Source organism: Rhynchophorus ferrugineus, unplaced genomic scaffold (assembly GCF_030347505.1).
Source record: "Rhynchophorus ferrugineus isolate W39M unplaced genomic scaffold, kcgeb_rfMv2 rfM10, whole genome shotgun sequence".
Taxonomy (NCBI): Eukaryota; Metazoa; Arthropoda; class Insecta; order Coleoptera; family Curculionidae; genus Rhynchophorus; species Rhynchophorus ferrugineus.
In genome coordinates, this window is record NW_027472589.1 from 26729949 (window position 1) to 26755916 (window position 25968).

General features: G+C 34.5%; 1 protein-coding gene and 1 long non-coding RNA gene across 2 annotated transcripts in view; both read right to left on the reverse strand.

Annotated features, from left to right (window-relative positions):
• The window catches only part of LOC143203938 (discoidin domain-containing receptor 2), a 403820-nt gene extending 389838 nt beyond the window's left edge, over positions 1-13982 (reverse strand). The window contains exon 1 of the mRNA XM_076416275.1: positions 13894-13982. The gene's annotated coding sequence lies outside the window, so the exon portion shown is untranslated. The remainder of the gene's footprint in view (positions 1-13893) is intronic.
• A 1605-nt stretch (positions 13983-15587) lies between these two features.
• LOC143203947 (uncharacterized) overlaps positions 15588-25968 on the reverse strand; it is an 86248-nt gene continuing 75867 nt past the window's right edge. Inside the window, exon 4 of the long non-coding RNA XR_013007472.1 lies at positions 15588-15727. This is a non-coding gene — a long non-coding RNA (uncharacterized LOC143203947). The remainder of the gene's footprint in view (positions 15728-25968) is intronic.

Here is a 25968-nt window from a genome sequence, read left to right on the forward strand (position 1 = left end):
ACAACTTACTGGCCAGTGACTAAGGCCGATATTGTTTCGTTGATTGTTGAAAAATCGTTGACCACGCAGTTTATTCTTCCCGGATGGGAACAAAAAGAAGTCATTGGGTGGCAAATGAGGGCTGGACGGCGGCCCATCAATACGATGTTTTGAGTGCTCAAATAGTCTCTTGTTTGAGCTGATGTGTGAGAGCTCGCATGTCATGATGAAGAACAATCCGGGGTCTCTTGTTTGTTTTCCTTATTTCACCGTAGATTTCTGGCAAACAAATGGTTGCGTACCAATCAGAATTTACTTTTCTACGATCCTCAAGAAGCACTGTTGCAATATGACCAGTTTTCCCGAAGAAACAGACCACCATTTTCTTTGAAGTGCTTCGTGCGCGAACAACTTTTGTTGGATTTGATTTATCTTGGAACACCCATACAGTCGACTGCTGATTACTTTTGGCCTCATACGAATATATCCATGATTCGTCACTTTCGAAGCACTACGATTGAATTTCTTACGCCTATTTTTACACCAATCGACACGAGCCTTTTTTTGAGCGATGTTCAAATTGTGTAGGATCCAAAGCGCACATAACTCTCGCACAGCTAAGTGTTCATGTAAAATCGTATATATGTTGGTGGAACTAATACTTAGGGTTGCCTCAATCTCACAATAGGTGGCAGAGGATCTTGCTTAATCAATTCGCATACAGCATTGATGTTTTCTGGCACAACAGCCGATTTTGGACGACCTTCACGAAACTCGTCGGACAGCGAACTACGACCACGATTGAATTCACTAAACCAGCGATACACGGTGGTTTTTTGACGGAGCTTCATCGCCAAAAGTTAAATTAAGTTGATTGATGCACTCTTGCTGCGATAATACACGTCGAAAATCATCGCACGAAAATGTTCACGATTCCGTTCTATTTTTTGCCGAGACGAAACTTTCAACTAAATATAAGACAATCAAATAGCGTCCGTGCGACCAAATGTTCTGAGTATGTATATCGTCAAAAATGCCAGACTTTACGATGGAACTGTCAAATGGACTCACATTACAACAGTGTCGCCAATTCCCGAAATATAAATAAATAAATAGTGACCCTCGTACTAGATGAAAAATTGCTGTTTTATGTAGAGAAACGTTTAAACCCTATAATTAAAGAGTTGGATTAGGTTGTTTACCAATTCTTTACATTGATACTTGGTATTTTCGCCAGTTGATATAGCTAATCAAAATGTTGATGGACTTAGGCGGTAGATAACACTTTTGGCTTGCTTAGCAATGTTTAGCATGTTCATACACTGAATTACTCAATAATAATAACTGGGAAACTGTTATTTTATGTGGAGACACGTTAAAACTATCGAATTTAAAGATAAGTTAGGGTGTTTAAAAGTTAGTTACATTGATACTTCCGAATTTAACAGTTAGGGTAGTCTGCTTAACATTTGTTCACACTGATACTTCGAATTAGAATATTTCGAAAACTTATATTTCGTATTGGTATTTTTCTACTTTGCGAACATCGATCTATTTCCACACTATATAAACTATATATAAAAAATAAATTACAAAACGACACACGCAGAACAAGACCAAAACAAAAAAAACTATATTATTGTATATAGACGAGACCGTGACCGATCATGGACGATTCGAATTAAGATGCCGGGGCTCCATGGCAAATCCGCAGTCGATGGCCGTTTCCGGTCATTGGGCCCCGTCAGTTCCGGTCCTTCCGCTCCAGGATTTGTCCCTGATAAACGACCGTTGTTCTATCGGAACCAGCAAAAAATTGTATCAAAAAAATGTGGTTAGTTGTCAACGAACCGTGTCGTTATATCTTAATCGCTACATATCAATTTGCGAATGTTTGAGGGTATAGTTAAATACAGCACAATGTCGTATTCTCAGTGTTGTCTAAGAGAGTCTCAATCAATATTGGAAATTCTTGAGTGTGATAAGTACTTATAATCTATTCAAAACAGCAGTGAACGAACGTCATCAATGTGTGCCTGTCGAAAGTTGTAAATTCGCTTTACAGTCATACAATATATTCCTTCTCATTTTATACTAATTCAAAAGAGATATAATGCTTACAATTAGTTAAATATATTATATATATTATAACCGAATCTATATCTGTTATTCACATATTATTAAGTCAATTGAAAAGTCCCCGGCCTACCATAGTAAAACATATATTTTTGGCAAAATTAGTTTTTTTATTAAATAATTTCATTCAAGGGGATACACTGATTGTAGCGACCCTCCGACTTTTCGATACCATTTTTGTAGTACGATTTGTTCTTTGCTTCAAAATAGGCCTCAGTTTCGACGATCACCTCTTCATTCGACTAAAATTTCTCCTCAGCGGGCATTCTTTTGAGACCTGAGAACAGGAAATAGTCGCTGACGACCAGATCTGGAGAATACGGTGGATGAGGAAGCAACACGAAGCCCAATTCATGGATTTTTGCCATCGTTTTCACAGACTTGTGACACGGTGCATTGTCTTGGTGAAGCTGCACCTTCTTTTTCTTCAAATGCTGTCAGCCGACTGTTGCGTTTTCCCACGCATTGGAGCGGGTTTATCGTGTGCAGTCCACTCGGATGACTGTCGATTGGACTTTGGAGTAATATGATGGAGCCATGTTACATCCATTGTCACATATCGACGCAAAAACTCGATTTTATTACGCTTGATCATCTTCAAACACTGCTCCGAATCATCAACTCATCGTTGAGCTGAGCTCGCGCGGCACCCACTTTGCACAAAGTTTTCTCATACCCAAATATTCATGAATGATATAATGTACACATTCAGTTGATATCTTTAGAGTGTCTGCAGCTTCATTCAATTTCAATTTACGGTCATTCAAAATTATTTTGTGGATTTTTTTATGTTTTCGTCGGTAACAACCTCTTTTGAGCGTGCACTGCGTTCACCGTCTTCGGTGCTCATTTCACCACGTCGAAACTTAGCATACCAATCCTTGATGGTTGATTTTCCAGGGGCAGTGTCCGGAAACTTGGAAAAGTTGCCTCACTCAAATTGCTATAATTCACAGGCAGGTGCAGATGTTAGGGCTAACTAAAAATCATATGGATTTGATTCTAATTGCGCCATCTATGTGTCAGGCCGGGGACTTTTCAATTTTCCTGTTATGAATAACGATTACAACAGAATTACTGTGTTGAGTTTTTCCTAGTATAGCTTTATTAGAAAAGCATCAGTCGATCGAAATGGCAGATATCATTGATTAGTGTCTCAAATTGTATAAGAAATCTCGCGTTGAGAAAACATAAATAAAACCAAAATTACATTTTATCTAACCCATTATAAAGAAGGCTTTCCAGACTGTGATCATGATATTTCACTAAAAACTTTCACACCTCTCAATTATCCCATTTTATCAAATTATATATTACGAATCTCATATCTGGTATTCGCTTCTCTTGACATGAAGGTAATCCTAACTGGTATTTATAGTTATTATAATGTTAGATATCATATTTAAGGTTAATTTTAGCTAGCCTTACAGAACATCTAAACTAATACGTTGCTGTTGTGCAGGACTTTGTAAATTCTTCACCCAATGTTCAAACCAGGATTCAAAGTACTATATAGGGTATGTCCTCCATTAGAAATATATTCCAAAAAATTATAGATTTATTTATATTTGAAAATATTTATATGATAAATATGTGTACAACATGGGGAAATATGTCTTCTTCCTACAGCATTCATCCTACTTGCCTCGTCGCATGGCGAGTTGGTTTCGGTCGAGAATTTTTCCATTTTATTTAATTTAACACTAACGTTATTTAACTCAATTAAAATGACATATGGCGGAGGAAAACAAGACAACAACAGTTAAAACAAATAGTTCTTAATGTAAATTTTGTGAATTTTCCCTATTATTATCTATACCAAAGATGATCTTGAGCAGTCAAACACGTAAAGAACTTTTGACCAACCTAGCAGTAGATTAATTAGTGGTCTAAAATGTTTATGATTTGGGAAGGATAAAAAAAAAGTCTGTTCCCCGATGTGATTTATTAAAAAAAAAAGAGTTGCTGCCTTATATGCAAATAGATATACTAGTATAACATAATATAGATATACTAGTATAGTATAAGATTTAAAAAAAATAAGTAGTATCACAACATCTTCGATATTGGGACTATATTGGACATCATTATGAACAGTCATAATCTCAAGTCCTACCTTTATAACAAATTATGCAAAGAATGATGTTCTAGAAGCTGCTTAGATTGAATGTAACCATTAGTTATATCTTATTATCTTAACAAAGTAATGTCAATGAACAATTGTTCCAAGAAGATCAATAATATTTAATAAGAGTAGTTGAATAATCATTATTTGAATTCCACTGGATTTACATGATAGATTATCGCTTACATTGATTCCTTTGACTCTCAGTTACTCATTTTTGTTACGACTCATGGTTGATACACTCTTGAAAACATGCCAAAGAAGCAAAAAATGACTGAAAGGCCATTTCTAAATATTTCTAATATCACAATTCACTTACTTGCCACGTAAAAAAGACGTTTGCGTAGTATAATGACTATCAATTGAAAAGTAAATCTAACCCCCCACCCCCCCTAATAAGGTGGAATTTTCAAAGTTGCCTTAGTTGCTAAAACCGAATGAAACATTGCATTCTTGCGTGACTACGCTCAGCTACACAGTTGCAATTCAGATAAGAAATTCTGCCGTAACATATTCTTCAGATATAACGTTTTTCGATTACATACCTTCGAAGAAGTGGGAAAATGGATAGATGCTTATATCGTTGTCAAACCAACAGTTTTCTTCAGGCACGGGATCGCTATGTTGCCAGAAAGATGGAAAAAATTGTAGAAAAAGATGGAACATATCTTGATTGATATATATTATAGCAATTTTTCTGAAGTATGGAAATGATAAGAATATATGTAACATGTGTAACATATTCTGATTGAGTCAGAATTAATAGAGGTTGTAATATTTCTCAATAAATCCCTATTCAAATGAAGAACTGATAATAAATGGGTGCTATATGAACAATGTACTAACCCTTGAAAGAATTTAACTGTTAAAACATTTTTCAGGCCTAATGAAATAAACGAAAAAAAAACACACACAACATAATAAGAAAGAAACATACGTAACGAAGAAACATCTTAATGAAAATGATCGATGAAAGCACCTCCGTCGCTTATTTTTAAATTGTTTATAAATCCCGACAATTAACGTGTTCGAGTACGTCGAGGAACAATAAGACGTCCTGTCAGTGCAACTTCAATTCATACGGACAGTGACAAGACAATGTTACGAACCGAGCCGATGACGCGAAGCACGTTAACATGACGCCTTTTGATGAATATGTTTATGTCTATTGTCAATAGGAGTAAAAACATTTTCATTATGACGACGATTATAATTTCGACGGCCGTCGTAAGAATTATCGTCGGCCGTTGGATTAAATATTTATACAGCTAGCGACGGATGAAAATAAATAAACCGCACAATATATTATTAATTTTTTAATTTGTATTATCACGCCCCTTTTTATTACGTCGTTGGGAACGGGGTTGTCCGGCCAATTTCGGAGGTGGGTCATCATTTTCGATTTCGTGTCAGCTGGCGGTCCCGTCTAGTGATTAATATTGGTTCATAATGATTAAATTAGTTATGGTATTTAATTTTAAAGGTTGTGTGTGTGTTTTCAATTGTGTATTGTTTTTCGTATCTTAATCTTAGAGTTTAATTTAATAATTTATCTGAATTATTTTATTTATTTATTTATTATTGACCGATTTACTTCAGCTACTGACACTATTTCCTTGTCCTGTATGCTACATTCGCTTTAAGTTTCAGCTATCCTTCGGTTGCCAATACTTCAATACTTTCTTCATTAACTTTCTGCAGTGTATCTGCGAATAGAGAATATCATCAGGACACCAGGTTATATTTTTTGCAAACACTTTTAACATAACTGCATCGACTACAGGGTAGAAAAGTGATGAAGTGATAGGTTCTTGAAATATGATCAAAGACGTTGGCTTATCACTCAACTATAAAGCTTCTTCAGACTATGGGGTATTAATATGGGATTGCACTAAAACTAGTACTAAGACTAGTACAATGTTACCAAAATACAATTCCTCGATTAATTAGTAATCCTTATAAGCATTTTTAATAATATTGTAGCGACCTTGAGGATTGTTGAATTTTCCATCGTGGAATAACGGTTTACAAAATATGCAGAACTATAATCTCAGATGTTGAACACGGGTGGGGTGCTAGCAGCGCCAACAAATATACGATAATGAATATCTGGCGACCCCGAGATGTATATCTGGGAGATTATTGAGGGGTATGTTCGGTCATTCAGTGTCTGACTATGTATCAGTTCAGACGTGTCACCATCAACTGCCCAAGCCTCCACACCCAGCTGCGATCCCTTTTATCTATTTGTATGTTGCACTTTCTATTCTTTCTATTTCTTCAAGATTTTGCAGGAAAAAATGAAAAAAGGTTAATAAACCATACCAATGCATAGATAATACAGTTATTGCATAACACGCAAAAAATCAGAAGATTGGATAGAATCAAACCAGTCAAATTGGTATAGTGTACAAGTTTTAGTTTTTATCTTAAGCAGTCATGTTTAATTTTCACTCATCTCCGCACTCGCCTTGGTTGTGAGTTGAAGATGTCGAATTATAAGCCAATAAAAATATTTTGCTCTAAGTAATACCACAAGGAATGAGATGGACAAAACGATATGTACATCTGACACATACACAGGTTGAAAGGTTTAACCATCATTTGCTATAATTCCTCGTGGCATAGATCGGTAGAGTGCCTGGAAAATTTCCGAAGGAATGTTGTCCTATCCTTGTATCAAAACATCCTCCAATTGCATCAATCCAATGTTGGAGATCAAAATCTACTCTTCACTATCTGGTCCAAAATTCCCCACAACTGTTAAATTATGTAGAGATTTGGATTTTATACTGACCCGAAAAGATCTTTGATGAAATTTTGATGCTCCTGAAACCAAGACTGAACCCATTTGGCTCTGAGTATGGAGACATAATTATATTGGAATATGGCAGTGTTTGACAACACTATACTAGTCATAGTAAGAAATGTATCATTAGAAATGTTGACCTATTCAGTCGCAATAATCCGACCAATGATGTGATTGGGAGGATCGGCTAAATGCCTAAATTATAACGGAAACTCCTCCATGCTTGATATAGGAAGCCGTCCGGATCATAGGCTTCTTCTGGAGCTCTCCGTATAAAAAGCCTGCCGTTTGTAGGAAACAATGAAAGCCATGATTCATCGGACCATACCATATTCTTCCGATTATCAAATGTCCAGGTTTTATGATCGCTATACCAGTTCTATCTCAGCTTAATTATAAAGGGTTTCGTAATACCAACACTAAAATGAATGTTAGCTTTGTGAAGCTCCCACCGTACTTTATTTTGTCGAAACAGTGAGAGATTAGCTGTCATGGCTACAATCTATATATTAATCGGCCTAGCGAAGATTGTGCCTCCTTTGTTTTTTTGGCTTGAATTTTCGGGATTGAAATTTCGTTTGGAATATTTAGGATTAAATTTTTGTGTAATATGCCGTACAAATAAGTAAATTCTAATAAAACGAAATACGCCAAAATCAAGCAACCAAAAAAAAACACAGATACTCTCTTAAAGATCGAATAATGGAATGAGCAGGTAAAGAACGGTGTAATTTTATTTAAAAATGTAGGTAGATAAAGTATTGTTTTATTAAATAAGCCTGGTTTCCTATTAAATTTATTATATTTCTATTTCCCCTTTAGGTGAAAAATATGTGTAAAAGATAAAAATTCTATTAATACAAAAATGAATTAAAGAAAATATGTAAATAAAGTGCAACTAACTGTATAATTTGACGAGATGGAACACATGAAACAAATAGAAGATATTATGGACTATTAACAGTGGTTTCGTAAATATTTTAATCCGCTGATAATTATTAAGAATGTCTAACGATTAATATGATTAAATATACAACAATAGTCAATTCAAAATAGCAGTGACACGAATATCAATCTGTGTCTGTCTAAAGTTGTAAATTCGTTTAACAGTCAGACAATATTATCCTTCTCATTTTATTCTATTTAAAAAGAGATAGAATGCTGTTAGAGAAGTTCGAACATGTAACGGAATGAGCCTGTAAAAGTTGACCGTTTGCCAAACGTCTGAAAAATCTTCAAAATATTATAATTACGGGTTATAAGCCGGTTTTGTTTTAATAAATTGCAAATCGCCGCAGTTTTTTATTGAAAATATTTTTTGCGCCTTGCAGCTGCACTGTATATTAAGTACGGATATAGTCACTAAAATATCTCAAAAAATAAAAAACAATATAACCTTAAATTCCCCAAAAAGAAACCGTGTTTATGCGAAACAGGTGACAAATCAAGATCAGCTTGGTGTTTCAGAGATCAAATATACCAAATGTATAAAACAGTAAGTAGTTTTTTCAATCAAAGCATAAATTAATACAATTATTTCACAGAAAATTGTTAGTCTGGGAAGTATCCACAAAAATCCAAAAGATATACAGCTATTTGGGTTAGTAGGATTTAAGTGGCGTAAGGGTTATCTTTACGAAGGGGTTTAATGGAACTTCCAGAGATTGCTTTTAAAAGAAAACAATTTTTAAAAACATATAACAAAATCAAGGAAGAAATATATCAATTTACATATTTAAATGAGACATGAATATTTTAGAATGGTACATTGGGTTGCTCCATGGCAAGATGATAATAAATATAGTGTAAAAACAACAAAACTTGATGGAAAAAGGTAAGCGTTGGAAAAACTATCGATTAGGTTTTGTTAGTCATAATATTTATTCATTGCAAACATATAGTTCTTCATGCTGGAAACAGGAATGATTTTATTCCTGGTGCAGAATTGGTATTTCCCTAAGTCTAAGGGTAACTACCAGGAAGATTTGAATCATAACTTGTCTTTGCAGTAGTTTGAAAATCAGCTTTTAAAGAATTTGGAGGAACCATCAGTTATTGTTATGTACAATGCATCATATCTACCATATTTTGGTTTATGATTCAATGCTGACGATTACCAAGACAGGGTGATGAAAGAGGAAACCTCTAAAGGTCAGTATACAATTAATATACTTTAGCTGTAGGGAATTGTATTATAAAGTGTGAAAGCTTTATGAGCATGTATGTTATTGTTCAGAATATATATAAACGTTTGGTTAACATGTATGAGGAGAGAAATAACACTAACTCTTTTGCAGATATAGCAAATGCATTAAGAAGAATGCAGTGATTAAATATAGTTTTATCAAGGAAGATGTATACAGATAGTAACAGAACTAAAGAGAAATATAGTAATATTATAACGACTTTACAGGGATACATTGCATCGAAAGAAACAAGAACTAAGCGTAAAACATAAATATGCTCTCTAATGAAAGTAAAATATATTACTCAGATATACAGTTGTTAATTATGTGAATTAGGCCTTCGGGGGATACCACTACATACAAAAACGCGACTAGGACCCTACCGATACTAGTGTGGAAAAAAGGTTAATGTATATATAATATAACAACTCTAACCTATAAATTATTGTGGTTGTAAAATTAAGTTGTTCGATAATAAATGCATTTGATTTACTATAATGTTAATATAAATTATATTTAATAGAATATTTGTTCACTTATTTTATTTATATTAAAATGTTGTTATATGTCAGAGCCAAAACGTACTAAAACTCAGAGTTTCTGCGGTAACATTGCAACGTTTTGACAGTTCTCCCATGTCACGACTATTTCGAATGGACTAGTACGTATAGCATTATTTGCATTATATAGTACGCTAAAAGCGAGTTTTATTTGTTTATATTTTCTCAATATTTTAACATATCAATTTTAAGATATTATTTTTGGTCTATTTTGAGAGATACGTGATTAACTTTATAAATGATGTACGAATTTAGACAACAGGGTTATTCTCTTCTAGTCCTTCTTAATGTTCGTCAGTCTCGGTTGGCTATATTTGGGTTTTACTCATTATTCCTCTTCGCCAATTATGTTTTTCATGTTTGCTGTCAGTATGGTAAATACTTTCTCTCAAAAAATGTTTTCAATTTCACCGATCGCTTGTTTGTTGCAGAACAAAGCCCTACATACGAAAAATAACCTACAATATTTGGCGTGTAAACTGAGCATTATTTATAGTTTATTAGTTACACCTTATTATCTTAAAATAAACTAGTATATTAATGAATTTCCTCGACGGTCTGCCCTCCTAAGTTCAAGCCACGTGCCAACCGAATGGCTAAAAAGACGTGCCCCACAAGGGCAAATAACAGCGGTGCGGTCTAATTCTCACCCTCAGATATACCCCCTCGACCCCCACTGCCGGATTTATTTATTTAACCGGCGCACAAACAGATTTGGCACCGCAGAAAGGTCCGTTTTTGTTTCGCGCCCGTCATTTGCATATAAATCGGTGTTTTCGTTAACTTTACTTTAAATATTTAAAATGTCCGAGAACAGACACGTAACGCGGGTTGCATTTTTAATCCGTCCGCCCGACGATTCTCTTCGGCCGGCGATGCAGAGACGAGTCTAAACGATCCAATGCATATTTTAGACGTTCGTTTGTCCGTGGTCCCCCCGCCTCCTCTCGGAACGGCGATCAATTATGGATGGGGGTCGGTTTTACATCCAGGAGCCGCGTATCTTTGAGTTTTTTACGAGGTCGATCTGGGGTTTTACGGTTCCTTTTCAGTGGCGAGACTTCAGAGGAGAGAAAGAAAAAACGTTAACTTTGGCAGTTGCATAATAAAAAATGTCTGACATCTTCTATTTTTCTATTCTATATGTGTTTCCGATGTAGGAAGTGAATTTAGTAATTTACTCATGTAATATTATTTTTCTTTTTTATTTATTTTACATTAGTATCTTGTTATGTCAGAGTCGAAATAAACCAATAATATCATAAACATAAAAAATCATAAAATCAAAAATTTTGATGACACGCATTGGTTGTTTTATTGAGAGTTCTATGTATTAGAAAGATTACAAGCTGATCTCCATCATAAATCTGTAGAATTCAGAATATTTCTTTATAACAGTCCCATATGATCACCCGACAACCAAACAACCACCTGCTCTAAGAATCTGTTTTTCAGCTCGATTAAAAAACCATTTGTAATACACGAGAGCGGTCGGTCCAGCCGCTGACTTCTTCTCGGACCTTCATTACTCTCCAGCGTCGACGCTTAAGGTGCGTCCACGCCCCCGCCAACAAATCACCGTGTCCGAATCGACGCCCTTCGTGGTCGGCGATCGTTTTGATCATTACGGATCGCCGACAAAGGGCTGCTTCTTCGAAAAAGGACCACCTTGTTTTCGCCGACCGAGGAGAAAGGGACGGGTCTCAACGCGACGTCGTTCTTAACGGCGGATCAGTCACGGGTTGGAACAGTGGCCCCGTTATAGACCTGGAGAAATTTGATTTTCTCTTCTGTCGGAGCTGGAAGACGCTCGTCGAGGTAGGGAACGGACGGAAGGGGGTGTCTGAGGGACGGGGAGGATAGGTTTAGATGCTGCTGCTGCCGGAGGGGACGCGATGGAGACTCCAAAGTTAAATTTAAACTGTCACGTTTTTCATGATTGATGGTGGGTATTGGTCGTCCTTACTATACGAGAATAAACCGTTATAGGGGGTTACTGTCGTTCTAATCGAAAACCTAAACGTTATATAGTCTATTCAAATTTATTTTGTACATACGCCACCTATATTTGTGACGTCAAAACGTCGCAATGTTGCCGCATCAACTTAATTCAAGTTTGGCCTTGATATACAACAACTATTAAATAAAATAATTGAACAAAAATGTCATCAATATAATTTATTTTAACATTATCGTACATCTTAAAACTACAGTTAATTACACAGCATCAATAGTTTATAGGTTAGAGTTATTTATAACCTCTTATCACTATTACTTTCATAAATTTTACGTCTGACAACCGGACAACTTTGACAGACTCATTCGTTTAACTCTTTTTAACTAGAATAAAATTAGAAGAAATATATTGTCTGATTCTAAAGGCAATACATTAAACATTTTGATGACGTATGTATAAAATGAAATGAGAAAGGGATTAGAATACAAAAAGTAGTCAAAAATAGAATACAAACAAAAGTAGTCTCAAGATAAGCACACCGCAATCGTCTTCGAATATTAACAGTCATGATAATGACACACCTGTCTCCTAAAGAAACTGTGTTTTTTAAAGCTTGGGTGTTTCTCGCTGGTAGTAGTTTATGGCTAGAGGTCTTTGAAAACCTTTACCCCACCTTTCGCGACCTTACAACTTCAGCAGTAATCCTTTCGCCTTTTAAATTCACTTAACTATACCAAGAAATGTTTCGAGTAACTACGGAACGACTGCCAATCCAACGTCAACATATCTTCTTTTTTTATAACTAATTTAATTTGCATTAAATGAATAAATTCAAAAGAGGACAGGCTTGATCTCTCCGGACTTCTACCGACAACGCCAGTTATGAATTGAGAATTTATATCTATTCGAAGAACAGAAACCAAAGTGCCTATATCTATATATCTCATTCAGTGTCACAAATAGATAGCTTCTTTAATGAATATTCGCGTCATAATTCATATTAATAGTAATCAGTTTCACGTAAATGTTTCTATCAGAAATAAAAATTATATTGGATTGGTTGGTTTAAAAAGTGAGTAAATTTTCATTTCAATGGTTAATTCCGTGTTTTATATTAGAGATAATGCAGACAATTAAGGGAAACTACACGAGCTAATGTTGAAATTTACGCTTGTAGCTAATAACATCAGTATATGTAAAAATATAAGAAATTACCAAACTATTGATAGCAAATGGATCGCCTACTTTCGTGAATATCAAGTATAGCATAACTTTAGGTACTTGAGGTTTTAATAGAAGAGAAGAGAGTGATATCTACTACTGAAGTAATAATCCGAATCGGCAAAGATGCGTATTGCTAGGCCAATATTACAATCAATACTAATCCACGTATTTATTCATCAATACTACTAGCGCTTATAACGCCAATCCTACTGAACTGCTCAGAGATCGCATGAAAAGCGAACTTATTCGTTTTAATCAGTGGACAGTTAAGGAACTCAGACAGACTATTGACTCAGATTCAGAGCTTCAACTAGATTACAATGGTTAGGATATGTCTATCAAATGAAATGTCACAGCCAACGGCTTTGACAGCTTGGGGATGGGAAGATGTAGAGAACGACTTCGAAAAACCCATATATCAACATTATAGAAAAAGTATCTGAAAAATAGGAGACTAACATTATCCGAGTCCAGCTGTTGCCAGACTTAGTAAGGAATATTCAAAGTCCTGCCAATCAGTAGCATATTGGTTGAGAGGAAGACACTATTCCAGATTATCAGCTATGGGTCGATAATAATTTTATGTATAGATGTTTAAGTAGTTGATAATAATTGATAGAAAAGATATGATAGAAATATTTAGTGATCATTATTCCATTCTTCTTTACAATCAAGTAAAATATATAAAATTAAAAAAATCTAATATGCATCATTCAAAATGAAACTGTTATTTTTAAGGCAATAAACTACAGCAATTGCACATAAAGGTGATTGTTTTGCCGCTTCTTTCAAATTTAGAGGTAAGTTTACGGATAAGCACTCCTATAGGGTGTAGAGGTAGAGGTAGAGATTATAGAGAAACTAACTTATTGTAAGCTGTAAAATAAATATATGTAAGTAAATAAAGTAAATCCTACCTTATATTAAATCCAATGAAGCCTTTCTTCTAACACACACACACACACACATCACTTATTGTACATAGTCCACTAATTGTATGTACTAACTCTCACGAATCCCGAGTAACTCCCGGTCGCGAACTAACGAACTGAGTTAATAAAATATCGCGGATAACGACAACTACAAATCAATTCGAAATAGACGGACTGCGTCTCCATAATGGGGGAACCCCAAGTGGTTATGCAGCTCAGGCCTTACTTTCCTATGTTATAACGAGGCATACCGAAGTTTGCAACCCTATAACTGAAAAACCTTGTCCTAAATCTATTCCAAAAAGATCGCATCACTCCCGATAACTATTATTAACGTAATAAGAACAAAGACGAACATAACGAACAAACCTGGAACAAAAAAAATTATTTTATCAGAGTTATAAGATGAAATATAAGACATCAAGGCTAAACTGAAACATCCCTCACTACATTATATATGTGATGATATGACGTAACTATGTATTTTTCAGATAAATACTATATAAATAAAATTACATACTAAAAAAATATCACTGTATAACTGTAACTAATATTAATTTATTATATGTATCATTCTTCAAATAAAATTATAATGCTTTACATATATTTCAGTTTATCAGGTCAATATTTATTTAACTTATTATTACACAAATACGAAGGCAGTTTGATAAGTCAGTCACATGAGCTCTTCGTTCGAACCTAATTTCTGACCATCCAGTTATTTCCTCAGGTTTAGAACCACAAAATAGTCACAGGGACTAAATCTGGAGAATATGCTGGATGTCAGCCACTTCACGTACTTTCGTCCTCCAATCGTTCCACATCATTTCATGGATTTTATAAACGATTTATGGTATGACGACCTGAACGTTTGGGGTTACTTATACCAGTACCACCACAGCGGAATCTATTAAACCACTTCTTAAATATTGAAATTGAAGATGCAGAATCCTAATAACATCCATCAAACCTTTTTCTGGTCTTAATGACGAATGATTTTTGTGTAAAAAATAATGCTTACAAAATTTTCAAATAATTTTTGTTAAACTTTGAGAAGTTGTCTGCTCTCAATGTCTGTCAAACACAAAGTAAATAACGCAGCTTTCTCAATATCTTACTATTGTTAACTGATTGTTAACTGATGAAAGCTCAGGATAGTAGTAATATATTTAAAATTGTTGCGCGGTAAATTAAAGTCACTGACTTATCACGCTGGCCTCGTATGATTTCAAGACAATAGCTTACCTGTATCTTACCACCTCTAGGGTCCTATTATTGTAGGAAGCACGCCATTCTGAAACAGCAAATTATTGATTGATATTAAATATAGTTAAAATAAATAATGGCGAACGTTGGTATGATTTGCCTCATTTTCGGGATAATAGTAGAATCTGAAGATCACAACCTGCAAAAAATAAATTCAATTTAGACTTGTGTTTCTTAAAATATGACAGAAATATTATTAAAATAAGATCGTCGATGTTGCACAATAGAAGAACATATGTTTTTTATTTTGCCCCTATTCCAGATTGTAGCGGTAGTTGAAGAGACTTGATTTTAACTTCTTGCTATAAATAACCAAATAAAATATGATGATTTTATGCCTGTGATACTGACTTAACCTTTAAAAATGTTGAGATTAGTAACCTAGCGATTAGTAACCAGCAAAGCATGAAAACGCGGCCCCAAAGGCGAGCCTAAGTAGCCCCTAATGGCTAAATCCGTGGTGATTTTTCTTCTACACTCAAAGCAAAGCGAGTGTGTATCAACAGTGAATGGTAGCTACCCCTTATCAGCCCTCTACGGTATTCTTATATACCTGAAAAGAAAAAACGATAGTCATACATATCACAATATTTTCCTAATGAATCATATATATGATATATCATCGTATCATTAATATAATAGGTGTTTCTATACTAAATTCAATGAAGTCCCTCTCCTGACATAATCTCGTCACTTGTAAACTACTAATTGTATTGACTCTGATTGATATCTAACTAACTATCATATTGTTAAAACTCAACCCTATAAGAATATGCTCTTAAGAGAACTTTTGTAAATTGTTTTCGGATATTTAGATGTTCTAGTGACACGACATCAAAAATCGAAACTAAACACATTTTTCACCAATACGAATCAATATTTAATTTGGTGTGAGCCTTTTCTATCTTCTCATTCATTCTACAAACATGCTTATGCCGTAAAGTATCTGTCGTAAAATCCAAAATATCCAAAAGGTACCTTCCTTAGCTATCTCAATAGTCAAAAGAGGTACCTTTTGCATGCTTTCTCCATAAATTTCAATTATTTGATGAAATCCTTTATTTCGTTTCTTCATAGACCTCAACAATCTACACTAATTAAAGTCTGATCAGGATTTAAATTACTGAGGCCAGGTATATAGTTTTATCGCTTTTAACTTTTCTAGCAGGAGTTTTTCGAATACTTTAGATATTACTGGAACCAGTGAAAATGGCCGATAATATTTTAGTTCATTTGGTAATTTTCTAGATTTCGAAATCATAAGTGAAATCATGGTAATTTTCATCGTAACAATGCTACAGTAATCTGACTGTCAAAATCGATGGTTTTGACATTCCCCTACAGAAAATAACAGCATTCGACTTAGTATTATTGAATTATAAGGTGTAATAGACGCTAATCGTGAAGTAACATACGCAAAGCTGTAAAGATTCAAAGTGTTGCGAAGGGCATACATTGTTGCAGGATGAATAAGAAGGATATTATCTTAGCTAGCACACAAAATACACACGAGGAATACGGTATAGCCATATTGCCAGAGAGTTGGGAAAAGTTGTAGAAAACTATGGAAAATATTCTGATTAATATATTTGTATCAATTTTTCTAAATAAAGGACGTTTTAATGTGGAAAAATGATCAGGAAACATACAAGCGTCTAATATTATTAAAATTTAATGTCAAAATTGTATTTTCTAGAAAGATTCTATTCAAAAACCAAATTCTGACACATAATCCGGGAGATATCCCGTTATACCGCCGAAACGCATCCCATAGCGCAGACAACAGATCCCTAATCTCGTAAAGTTCGACAAGGCTGATGCCAAAATTGATATTTACCCGGGCAATACATCATCCCAACTGTTTTTTTAATATCCTTCCGATAACCAGGGACGGAAATTTGCTTAGGTAAAACTGGTTTTCCAGCCTCCTAGCCCTCGTCGCCTCCCCCCGCCCCCCTGCCGCCTCTAACCGCGTCGTTTTTCCTGGCAACCTGATAAGGGGCCCACTAACTATCCGATGGGGGTGACTTCCACGCCGGGAACTGGTCCGCACCCCGTATGTCTATATGGGATTCATTTATCCAGACGTTCTGCGGAATTAATTTTACAGAAGTCGCGTTAATTTGGGGGGCGGATTGATTAATTTTTATGCTGTCGGGGGAGGCTGATGACTGGCAGTATTAAAAAATGTTTAATTGAACGCAATTATTTAAGAAATAATTTCTATGTATTTTTCACCGTAAAAAGGGTTACGATTTTATAATAGTTCGATTAATTCTTGCGAAGAAATATGGCCACGAAGAAATGATGGATAGTGTTATGTGGACAAACAATTAGTTATTGGGGGAATTGTTGAAACACAAAGAAAAATATTTGTAAGAACATGACCAATTCACAATATTCCCACTATATAAAACCGATTGTTAAATATAAATGATATTGAATATTTGATATCTTACTCTCCATTATTCCAAATATTAAATTACTAAAATAAGAAAATTAATTTCTTATTTTTTATATTTATTATCCTTTTTCTTTGTAGCGTTCCTCAAATAGTTCCTCTGATATATTTCTATGATATATATCATTGTTCATTCTTATTCCTTGTATCACCCATCATATTGATATTCTATCATTCCTTCGTCGGTATATTTCTTTAATATCTTGGTAAAATGGTTCCCCATATTCCTCTTTACGCACTTACATTTCCAGACTATACACAAAGTACGCCTTAAAGCCTAACAGACAATGAATAATCTTGAGTTTGTTGTCCATCATATTATTCCTTGGCTGGTCAGTATTATATGTATGTATATATGTGTATATATGTTTTTATATATGTAGTATGCTAATATAAATTCGTACCAAGTTCTCAAGCCATTTTATAACCTAACACTGTCAAAATTATTAATGGTTATTACTACGCAACTAACGAAAAACAACGTCGAAGATTTCAATCAAACAATTATTGCAAAATGACTTGGAAATGAGAAGATTCAAATGAACCAAACCAGATATTAGTTAGATTTAGCAAGTTGACGATGATGTTCATCAACTTGCACTATGTATATTAATTTACTCAAAAAGATTTACAAAGCATAGATAGTAATGATACAATAAAAATATTGTAATATATTAAGAGATTGTACTTACATAATATAACAAACACTTGAAAAAAAAAATGTGTTTACTAACAGATGATCATAATAACAATTATTTTTAAATGTATCATTGCTTCATATTTAGCAGATGTAATATGTCGTCAAATCAAATAAAAAAACATCTCAGTGGTCGAAGACTAATGAAAATGTTATGTTTTTCCATTAAATAAAATATTATATAATATATATAATAATAAAATCATTCTTAAAAGATATTCTAAACTAATTAAGTTACAGAATCGTTAAAGCCTCAATTATATTAACTATAGGAAATTCTATAGAAAACAGTAATATTTTGTAATGGGGTATTCATTTTTGAATTCTCTGGATTAAAAACTGAAATAAGTGATTTTCATATATATGATTATACAAATTATTATATATATACATCATAGTGACTGTGTGTGCTTGAGTGAATACTGATTTCGACGTTTTAAAAATGGTGATTTTAACACCGAAGGCAAAGAGCGTTCTGGCAAATAAAATGAAGACGACGATTTTAAGGCATTACGAAAGTGAAACCATCAATGGAAATGCATTTGAGCACAGCACTACGACAAAAAGGGTCAGAATACAAGCAAAGATACAATAATGTTATTCTTAAGCATGACATCGCTGGACCACCACATGTTACAAAACCGATCAAAACTGACTTAAAATGGAATGTGTTATCCCACTCGTAATATCCTCCAGACCTTGCTCCTTTAGAATACTACTTGTTCCGACATTAGTCGTGACCTGCTGAGAAGCGCGTCACTCCTTACCAAAACTCTCAAGAATTGGTCGATTCGTGAATAACATCAAAAGATACATCGTTCTTTCGAAATTAAATCCGTAAATTGCTTGAAAGATGGGAAAAAGTAGCTACTGTCGATGGACAATAGTTTTAATCAAATACATCGTAGTGATTTTTCATAATATAGCTTCTAATAAAAAAAATCATTTAAAACTAATTTACAGCATATATACCTGGCCTCAATCCTGATCAGACTGTATTTAGTCTGGATTGTTGATGTCTATGATGTAACAAAAAAAAGAGTAATATCAGGACAAGTTCTAAAAAATCTACCAAGAAAGGCAATTATAAAACCCACCAACTTGATTACTCCAGCATTGTTATGATGAAAATTACCATGATTGTACTTATGATTTCGAAATCTAGAATTACCAAATGAATTTTATAGAAAACAGTATATATAATATATATATATATGCAAGAACTCCTATTTGGTCACGTTTGAAATACGTGCTAAGTTCGTCAGTCAAGTCAAGCTTCATTAATGGTTCAAGGTTACATTTTCTGGGTTTCTGAGAACAAATTTCTTCATACTTTTAGTATTCATATGAATCAGTCTTCGGACACGGCAGTAATAATAATTTATTCTTATTCTCTTGTTGTCGTAAAAATATACATAAGCCAAATAAACATTGTAAGTTAATATTAAAATTGAAAATGTTGGTTCCTCCAAATAATTGTAAAGAATTGATAGTTATTGATAGAATACTTAAAATTCCTTTAAGTAAAGCAAGACAGGATATATTGACAGATACCGTGGATATACTTACTAGTGATACAATCATTATTGTGATCAACGTCATCAATAAATCAACACAATTTAAAAAATTTGATACATATTCTATTCAGTACTTATTTATAATTAGATATTATAATAAGAATGGATTTTTTTTAATATTCTTTTTGTGATATAAACAAATTAACTAGTAAAACAATGGGTAAAGTAACTACAAAGACAAAAGAACTCTTCGAGCAATTACCAATTGTAGACTGAAGCTGCTGTGAAGTAACATACCCTACAGGAATTTGTGGGCAGAACTGCAGAAGATTCTGTTTACGGTCACCAAAGGCGGATTGTTGCAGGAAAGTTTCTAGCTGTAGGCAAGTTATTCCATACAGGCTATACCATGGAAATTTAAATAAAAATAGTGGAATTTCAAACTTAATCTTAGGCAAATTGGCTGACGAAGGTTTGCGGTCGATACTCAAGACCACGTACATCCCGTTCTTCAGGAGTGCGGTATTATAGAACTTTTCCAGATCTAATTTCCAGTGCGTGCAAATGTACCTTTTCGTTTATTATTTTATATTATTTACCGAAAATGACGAACGATTCCAGATTCACTTCCAGAGAACATCCCGAATCGATTAGGTATATAGAGATTGGATCGTTCAAAAAGGCACGACGAAAGCGTGGGAAGGGAAAAGTCGCAAAATCGACCCTAATAAGTCCATTAGTCCTCCTCTTTCGCAGGGGCTAACTTTCGAACTGATAACGTCGCCCGAGATATTAGGCCGGCGTGGAAAAGTGGAAATTAACCGAAATCAACGGTAAAAAGTGTTTTAAACTGTCCTCGACGTTGTTATCTTGGTTTTTACGGCGCGGGGAGTCGCCGTCTGCATAATAAACCGTAAAATAACGAAGAGATTTTTTTCCTCTTTGCTCAGCACATAACCCGCCGCCTCGGCCGCCTTCTTGAGCAACCTTTTTACGTCTCATATCTCTATAAAATGTACGGTACATCGGCAATAAAAAAACACAATATCAGATTACGGAATCATAGATATTTTAACGATATGGTTTTTGATCATTCAAAATAAGGTGTTTTTTATACACATTTTAAAGTCTCCTTTTCACCATCAAGGGTTTATCTGAACTCCACCTAAGCCTACCGACTGGCCAGTGACCGACTTAGAAACCATCTCAGAAGACATTCGGTCTTATCCAACCTGGTTACTGGCATGAGTGGAATGATTAATCCTTGTCGAATTTTGTACTCTTGCCTATAGAGACGTTTATAATTACAATCAAAAACATAAAGTACGTCCATCCGAACCCCAACTATCGCAACAGTAGGAGGATCGTCCTGTCGCCTTGCCCACTGAGCCAACCAAGCCGGAAAAAACAAGCTGTTAAGTCGACTACAGCTTTATATGTTTGATTTTTGCACATGTAGTCTTCTTGATAGATATGGGTATGAGGAAAGTTAACAAGAAAACTTAACTTAGATTACGTTCTGAATGGTTCCCTGTTTCTGAACCACATTATGCGGATTCAGCACCTAGTATAGACCTAGATATAGATAATTTATAGTTTTGTCTTGATGCTTAGAGTATCGTCACAACAGCAGGAATACATTCGGGCTGCATACAATTATGTATTAGTCATAGAGAAATAGAGATTTAACTTTATAGGAAATTTTGGGTACATATTTCGTGACGTCCAACACTAGATGTCGCTAGATTTAACTCATCACTTGTTTTAATCGCTAAGCTATAAGCCGCGAAGGGATCCGATTGGTTCATTTCGTCTGTACAGCGCCTTTATTGTTTATTGGTTTCGGGCGCCATTTTCACTGTACCTAACCTAAGGATCAGTATGTTTAGACTTTTATAACGTTTAGAGATTAAGTTATTAGTTCATTAGTATTTATAAGACGGTAGTATAGTAAGTAAAGTGAATTCCCAATCTAGAAAGTGTTGTATACTCGGATGCACAGATAGTAAAGAAATACAGAATGGTTTTACTTCGAAAAAGTATTTAGCTGTCTTTAAAATATGATTGATAATCCTAAAAATCCCAAACTGACTGGATTAACCATTAAAGAAATGAATAACCGTTACAGTGTATGTTATTATAAGTTGAGGTACGTTTATTCATATTAATAATCATATAAAATATCAAATAGTTATTTTTAATTTTAGAAATCAATTCTTCTCTGAAACGACTTACATAAAAGGCCATATACTTTTATTCCTGGATCAATTAGTTGATAGTTCTAAGAGAGGGTTAACCAAAGTTCAATACATTAGGAATTTTGTTGCAAGTCGATCCAGGAATTAAATAGCGCTTAAATTATTGTTAGTTATTGCCCAGGTAAGAACAAATTTGTTAAAGTGAATTAAATATTCAATGATCACCTTGTGGGGGTTCATTTCATTAAAGAAAAAATGTGTAATTTTCCGAATAAATGTATTGGATTAAGGCTACTTAATCAAGATAATTTTGCATTTCTCGATATTTCTCAGACCTTCGACAAGGTGTGGCACACTGGACTGCATGTAAAATTGAAAGAGCTTTTGGCCCATATGCACTTTCAATTGCTGAAATCGTACTTCACAGACAGACATTTTATTGTCAAAAAGGATGACGAATACACCCAATATATTATATAATATATACTGACTTACACCCAATATATTCGGGTGCTCCGCAGGGCAGTGTTCTTGGCCAATTGTTATATTTATTGTATACAGCTGACCTACCGATTTCAAGAAACACTACTGTTGCAACATGTGCTAACAATACAGCGGTTTTATCATCACACGAGGATCATTGGATCCTCGTGTCATCGGCAATGCCCCATATTACGTGTCCAACAAACTGATTCAACGTGATATCCCCATAGAACCCATTCCAACCCAGTGATTCGGAGTTTTGGTACGAAGTACTCTGAAAGACTATTAGTGCATCCCAACGCACTCCCCAAACTGCCATACGAACTGATTAATAGACACACTGAGTAAGATTTAATAATCTCTAGAATAAGCTAGAATAGTTTTTAGAATAAGTTAGGATAGACTTTAACATAAGTTAGAATAATATCTAGAATAAGATTTAGATTATAAGTTGTACAGTAAATCACTTACTGAAGTGGTCTACTATATGTCAGGATAGTTATATTATATAACTGAAATCATATAATAAGATTTATTGCCAACGGGCAGATTGCTGACGTTCTAGGAGATTAATTAAAAAAAATTATCGGCCGTATAGTGAATTCGTTGAGAATGAACAACTTATCGTTTACATGTAATAAAGAAATGTATTGTTCTCGTTCTACTATAACGAAATAACCGTAAAGAGCGAAAGAAACAGCGCGGCGGCAGATTTCAAAAGGAAATCCCGTTTGACGGCGATCGAACGAACCCGGTCGGATTCCCGTATTCCTTCGATGGGAACGACACCTGTTCCGTAGCTCGTAAACCACATCAGCTCCGTCTAATTCTATTGTTGCGGGACCGCACGGCGTGGCCGAGATGAAAGTGGAAACACACCCCCAACAAGCTAAAGCCGCAACTAATGCCGTCTTCGGGGGGGCTTGTGCGTCCCGCGTCCTCCGGGAGTTGCGTAAGGTGATGACGCGGGTTCAAAGGAAAAACCTCGTTCTTTGAGGGCTTTAGGGGTCACGTGGGGTCGCGTATTCGGAGGGTTTATGTACAGTCGAGTCTGGACGGTCAATAAATTGTTTTTCTTTTGTATTTCTCCATGGTGTTTAATGAAGTAACTTCCCCATTACTTTACTTTATAGAATTTGTTATAATGGTAGTGAAATTAGATCTATAAATATATTTAATTTAATGCTGTTTTATCTAACAGAGTACAGCTTCGGATTATTTGTGAGAAATAACTTTAATGAAATAACTTACAGTTGTGGCAGTAAGCAGTTCGCTTAATTAAATTTTGCTACATATTGCTTATTAGTGCTGCAAACAAAACTACTTTTAATAGAATTAGTAATCAGACGAATCAAAAGATCAAAGAATATAAACAGAATTGCTTTCAAAAATATGTAATTAAGCCCAGAAGCAGACAAAGATTATTTCGCTTCGGATTCGCTATGGAAAGCAACTCGAAGATTTAAATGACCAATTATTCGAGTACCGCCAATTAAAAATGATCGAAATGAATGGGTTCGACGCGACAATGAAAAAGCTTGTTCGCACGATACTTAGCTGTCATATTTCAACCTAATGGTATAGAATCCACCATGGATACGTCTTCTGTTTATCAACCCGATGTAGATCTAAATCTAATTTCTCCATTGGAAGTTGCCACTGAAATTGATAACCTCAATCCTAAAAAGGCACCTGGTATAGATGACATATCACATGGATTATTGAAAGAACTGCCACGAAAAGCAATCATCATACTGACATATGTATTTAATGCCTGCCTGAGGCATGTTCCAGAATGCTTTAGCGTGGCACAAATAATTATGCTCAAAAAACCTAACAAACCTGCAGAACAAGTCAAATCTTACAGACCTATTTCGCTACTACTTGCAATATCAAAACTATTTGAGAAACTAATATTTAAACATGTTAAAATTTTTGTAATAATACCAGATTTCCAGTTTGGTTTTCGAAATCACCATTCAACAATCGATCAAGTGCACAGAGTAACTGCGGCTATTGAAAAAGCGTTTGAGGAAAAGAAATACTACCCTGCAATATTCCTGGATGTCTCACAAGCTATTGATCGGGTTTGGCATTTGGGATTAATCTGTAAGATGAGCGAATTGTTACCGCGTAACTATTATCAATTGCTGGAGTCATATCTTGGCAAAATATTGGAAAATTCAAATTAATAGCTCCAAATCCGTCCACGTTAATTTTTCATTATGGCGAAATAATAAAAACTTAGTTACATCAATCAATGGATGCCCGATTCCTCAAGCAGAATCAGCTAAATACCTCGGAATCCATCTTGACCGTTGATTAAATTGGAAACATCACGTTAAACAAAAAGCAAAACATATTAAAAGCAAAATAAAACAACTATACTGGTCAGTCGGAAGATACTCTCAACTTGATCTAAAATCAAAGAGGTTGACTTATAAGACAATTAAAAGGCCAATTTGCACTAAAAATTCAAATCAACTAGTCATACAACGCTGTCAAAACAAGGTTCTTCGATTGATCCAATGCTTATCGCTACGTAATCAAACAAGAACTGCAGGATGACCTGGAAATCAAATGGATTTGTGAAGCTATCCAAAATTTCGCCTTGGAACACGAATGAAGATAAAAGAAAGAGAAAATAAATCATACTAACGTGGAAGTAAAATAACTGCTGGACAGCGCGCAGGCTGTAGCGAACCAAACCATACGAACTTATATAAAGTGCATACCTTTAGTGTAAACAACAGCTATAAGTTTTTATAATTTTATAATTGAGGAATACATATTGATGTATTTTCTCGCACTCGTCTTGCTTGTGAATTAATCCAAGTACAAATGAAATGTAGTAATGAATTAATTTATAATTTAAAAAAATATATTGCTTAATGAGTAGGGCTCGTCATTGAATAAGATCAAATAGCTTGACGGATAATTTTCTTACGTATACTAACTCTTCATTAATTTTGACGTAACTAAATATATCGGCTCTTGTTGAGATGGTCGTATATTTTTAACTTAAAAGCATATTGCATATCTTTTACAACTAGTTATTTTATGTCTAGTAGTTATCCTTAATATTATTCTTTATTTCGATAATTGACTCTTATTGGCGCAATCTACATCCACCAATCTTTGTCCAGCTCGGGTTTTTATTTCTTCAGCTACCTGGTAAATCCACTGTTGTCAAGCAGTAACACTTCGACATTCTTATGTTCACGCAATCTCACTTGTTTTTTTCGCAAATCGTTAATTTTTGCGCTAATTTTTGATACTCTTAGGTATTTATGGAGATCCTCATATTTGAAATTGCATGTTTGGTGAATGGAGGTTGATGAAAAAATTGAAAATTGTTGTAGAATATATTATAAACATATTGAAAATGAAATTGAAAATATTTCAAATATAAGGTTTCGATTAAGCTTGAAGAACATT